The 5567-nt window shown below is 30.7% G+C and overlaps 1 pseudogene; it reads right to left on the bottom strand.

The window, feature by feature from the left end:
- Positions 1–576: 576 nt before the first annotated feature.
- LOC134237252 (probable glutamate--tRNA ligase, mitochondrial) lies at positions 577–5564 on the bottom strand (annotated as a pseudogene).
- Between the last annotated feature and the right edge of the window lie 3 nt (positions 5565–5567).

Here is a 5567-nt window from a genome sequence, read left to right as displayed (position 1 = left end):
ACGGCTTTTTTGGAGTGTGTGTTTGACATACACGTTGTCTCATTCAACTAGTCTTATGGCCACAAAGCATGCTTCTCAAAATATACCGTATGGCGTGTAATTTTAGCGGGGTGCTAATTTTGGCGTTTTGATGATAGTTTGCTACAATTTTATTCGCTAAAATAGTCAATACTCTTCTTAGTGTCCATCAGTAAAGAGCTAAAACCTTGCGTCCGCTAAAATAAATTACGCTAAAATTATTGGCATGCCTTTGAGAAGGCAAAACATAAAATTTTACACCCGCCAAGAAAACCCGCTAGTCGGTATTATTTTCCTATCAGTAATCAAATTTTACACTATTTTTTTAAAAATAATATAGTTTTGTTTATCAACAGAAGGAGTTGATCAGCGAAGTAATATGTCTCGTAATGTATAATTCTTTTTTAAAAATTATCATTCAACTATTATATTTCACTTAAACATCTTCCTACTTCTTGGTTTGTTTGGGGATTTTTTTTACCTCATTTGTATTGACAAGATACATGGGCCTTCGGTACAAAGTTATATATTAAGAAAGATACACGTTTTACAAGTGACATATTTTCATAATTTTAATCAGAAGTTGAAACATGATATTTGTTGATCATGGTACCAACAGGTCTTAAATTTACAACACACATGATTGACCATTAACTTTACATATAATATTCTTCCTAAGGAACAATAACTATATTGAAAAAAAAAAAAATTCTTCATTTTTTTTTTTTTTCAAAAACTGTAAATTTATACACTTTGTCAAGTGCTAGTTCCATGAAGGACCAAGTTCTCAGTTTTGAGCCAGACATTAAATATTTCATCTTTCCTAACAATCTAAGAATTTGAAGAAATGGATTTGAATATTAAGTTTACACATGTATACATAAATGTATCTATTTTCATTAGTCACCAGTCTTTCTCTCTGTTTCAGATTTTATAAACGTTCATGTAAACCCACACTATTATTGCAAAATATATTTAACAGAGCCATAGTAAAGTTATGCTGGTGTTTTTTGTTAGTCAACATATAAAAATAATCTACCCATTTAGTCAATATTTCAGAATGATGTGCAGAGGTGAGACAAATTTTCAAGATAACCTTAGTTAAAAGTCATCTGGCAATTATAGCATTACATTCTTTATTAAGTCACCTTAGCACAATATACCAAAAAAGGGTGTTTCGTATTCAATTGGATTTACATTTTAAGGTCAACATGATCCAAATTATTTACACACTCTTCTGCATATTTAAGTCGATTAAGAGTTACTGTTCTTCCAAGTATTTTCATCATTTCAACAACAGGGGGTCCTACCTGAAAATAAAAAAGTAACCAATTGCAAACACATGTCTAGTTTACTGTTTAAAAATACTTGAAATACCAGAGATGGTAAGTATGGAGAAAATAAAACATCTAATTAATATACTGGATTCACAGATTAAATAAAATCTTAAATGTCAGAGTGGGTTTACTCTGAAGACCCTTTCATACATGATTTTAATTATTTCCTGAATTTTGCATACATTATTGAAAATGCAAAGCTTTCTAAAGTCAGCAGTGAGTAAATGTGTGTGTATACCTGTATTCCAGATAGGGAAACTCGTATAATGTTCATCAATAATTTCACTTTGATTCCTCTGTTTTTAGCAATCACAGACAAGGCGTTTTTGAGGGTGTTTTCCTGAAAGTCAGACATTTCATTGACAGCAGTGTAACAGTCTCGTAAAATATTGCAGAGGTCAAGGTCATAATTTTCATTGAGTTCCTGTATCTGTGTTTGTGAAGGTGTGTTCCACAGGAAATCCCATTGTGGTTCTGTTAAATCTGTAATCTTGTTAATTCTGCTTTCACCCTGAAATATATATGCTAAAGTATCAATAATCCATTCAAGTCAAATAAAGTAGGATATTCAATGATATTGAAAATCAAATTACTGTACACAGGGTTATTTTCACCCTTTTGCACTTGCAAACAATTTTGCCCCATTTTAAATTTGCCCAGTCATGATAGTTAAAAAGTTTAGAAATCATGCTGTGTTCTTTGAATTCGCCCTGTTTTTAATTTGCCCAATCATGAAGAGAGCGAAAGGGGTGAAAATAAAACGGGGGCGAAAATTTCCCTGTACATAGTAATTAAATTACACACTTATAAAATTAAAATGCACTAGAAGCACTAACCACAGCCCATTGTAGAATACCAGCAACATATTCTTTGTCAAGTTCAGTACTTGGAAACTTACTAGGATATCTACAATTTAAAAAAAAAAAGAATTTTGCAAAGCACTCAATGATTGATACAGTTTATACTTGAGTGAACACATGTACCTATCCTGAATATTCTTACTTTGCTTGCAAATGTTTCGTCAGGATTTCCATTGTCTGGTCAGTAACTTGGACAGGATCATCTTGCATCTCTCTCTTGAGGTAAATTTTACTCACTTGCTCCAACTTTTCATTATCCACATGTCCAGGATGAGTGGACATATTCTCTATGAAAAACTTTAAATTGGAAAAACGGATAATATTAAAGCAATTCATATTCTGATTTAAACCTGTACATGTAATTCTGAAAAGCATAAACTTAAACGTTTTTATGTGTAAATAAAAATCAAATATATGGAAAAATAGGAATTTAAAAGTATTAGTACTGTAAATATACTTTGAAAGAGAAAATAAAAAAAGAATCTTCTGCAACAAAATATAATTCCTCACTTAATGCTATCATGGCTATTTATTGTGGGTTTTTAACTGAATACACTACACAGTAAAATTGATATTTAACATAATGGAAGAACTATAATATGATGCAGATTTTTTTTTAAAAAAAGTATTGATCCAGAAAATGAATCTGATCATAAGTTCCGGATCAAACCTTCGTAGTAGATCTTTTATACGGGTCATATTATAAGAACACTTGGCTTTGAAAACAGTTTCTGACTTGTTCATAGTTGATGGATTGATTATGGGGTTTTCAAAGAAATAAATCAGGAAATATTCAGTAAATGTCAAAAAAAAAAGTTGGTTTAGGGTTGTTAACTTTCTATAAAATATATTCCATGGAATGCATTTGACTGAATGACCTTTGAGTCAAAACCCTGATATGAAGATATACCTTTTTGATGAGGTCCTTCATGCTGTCATACTCTATAGAATGATCATCTGTCTGTGTGTACCCCCCTCCAAGTAATGTGAGAAACTTCAATAAAGATTCAGGACTGTAGCCTTTATTCTGGAATAAAAGGAGCATACTGTACATTACATAGATCAAATGAGCTAGCATTACAATGCAAAAAGGGCAGTAACTCTAAACAAGCATACATTGTATAAATTCACAGAGGACTTGCTGGTATCTTAATACCTGATAATATGATATCTGAATCTTTAATACCTGATAATATGATATCTGAATCTTAAATACCTGATAATATGATACCTGAATCTTTAATACCTGATAATATGATATCTGAATATCTCCCTGTCTCTTTGACAGCTTAGTTCCATCACTGAAATTCAAAATGCAGTTTACTTTTTTTTAATATTCATATTTAGGTTATAGAGCTGAACTGCAAAATTTGTTTTCAATTCTACATATAATTTATTGATTTTTAAAAAAGTTACTTTATATAATTTTTTTTCAATAAAGTAAATATTACTTTTAATACACAGTTTAAAATTTAAGGTACTCTTCTGAATCTATATGACTTTATCAATTCAAGCTTTAACAAAAGATCGACAGGATTACACAAAACACACTGGTCATATTGATAGGAAAAAGTTCTTTATGATGATTGATCTATTTGTCAGATGAAAATCTTCCTTTATACTTTTGCAGTTTGTTGAAATTTGTTGATTTTTTACTCCAATACTATGAGGTTATTGTGTTCATCCTTGTTACAAGAGAGTATAAATGTACCTGTTCATAATGAGAGGAAGGTGACCAAACTAGGAGGGGACCAGCCAAATGCTTTATACAACAGCAAGTGCTTTGGAGTTGAAATCTGCCATTCCTATATAGAAACAAAACTTCTAGTTACAAAAATTTACATGGTGAGTGCTAACAGAAAATAATGGAAGAATTCAAGATTTTATACATTTTTTTTAATAAGCACACTTTATTCAATTTGGTGAAATACATGCATATAATGTTAATACCTGGCAATAACTGTTTTTCAAAAATGTGTGTCTACAGTATATACTAAGATGTTCATTTATATTAAAAGATCTTAATATCCAACAGCATTTATTTACTATTTTAAATATACAAGAGCATTTATTTACTATTTTAATTATAGCAGATTTCAGATAAAATAAACTGATCAATGACAGAAAAGTTTGTAATTAAACCATTAGAATTTATTTGAAAATAAAAATAAAGAACCCCTCCTCTTTAAAATGGTGCATCCCTTATAAAACTCACCTGCCCCCTTAGGACATGAGTTATTCCCATCAAATGGTCATCCACTACATTGGCGAAATGATAGGTTGGCAAACCATCAGCTTTCATGATTACCTAACATTGAAAAGATGAAATAAGTCTCAATTGTTCACCTTCTAAATGTATTCATCACATTTTTTTTTCACATTATTGACTCCAAACTTTTAACATTTTTTTTCAGTCATTTTTTTTTTTTTTTGAAAATTTCATATTGATTAAAGAAAAACACTTTGGTATACTGAGAGATTTAAAAGCCAGTCTTAACAATGTAATCATGCATGTGTCTAATATTCCAAGTGAATATTCAATAAGATGCACTGCCTACATGTAATTCCATCAACTTAGTGTTTTGGTTACCCATGGAAATTAAATGATAAGCATCAAGAGATAAGGGAAATGCATCCCTGAACGCATCATTTATCATAGATATGTCATGGAAAGTAGGCCTAAATTATAATGCTTGTAAATGGACCAGATCCAAAAAAAAAATAACTTGGCCTCTGATTACCTGAAAATTTTATGTCAGAAGCATAATTCTAGTTAAATATGATATAAACCATTTCATCTATGCAAGTTTGGTTAGGTAGGGGCATAGGGCGTATACTAGGTTGTGAATGGTCACCTGCCTCAAAATCCTTAACCTGACCATTGAACCTGAAAATATATATCAGATGATAAAGTCAGACCACCCATCTAAAAATATAACACACATCAGCATCTGGAAACATGACTGGTAGAAAGTTTGATCCAGATTAGGGTAGTTAAGAACCATTTATTGTATAAAGAGTTATTTTCACTCCATATTATTTTACACTTACAAACAATTTTGCCTCATTCAACATTCACCCAGTCACAGTTCTGTTCAAGAAATTATGCAGTGTTCTTTATATAAATTCACCCCAATTAAAATGTGTCCACTTGCGAGTAGAGTGAAAGGTGTGAAAATAAAATATGGGTGAAAACTTAACGATTATCAAGTACTTTAACAATTATTGAAGACTGACAAGGAACACTGACTGGGGAATTGTAGAATGCTACATTGAATTGTAATTCTTACTTATAATTTCGGAGATATATTAAAATGTAACTTACTGGATCACCTTCATAATTAGCAATGTT

Source organism: Saccostrea cucullata, unplaced genomic scaffold (assembly GCF_032062105.1).
Source record: "Saccostrea cucullata isolate Sc308-1 unplaced genomic scaffold, CSIRO_AGI_Scuc_v1 ctg22713, whole genome shotgun sequence".
Taxonomy (NCBI): domain Eukaryota; kingdom Metazoa; phylum Mollusca; class Bivalvia; order Ostreida; family Ostreidae; genus Saccostrea; species Saccostrea cuccullata.
This window is presented reverse-complemented; position numbering and strand designations above follow the sequence as displayed.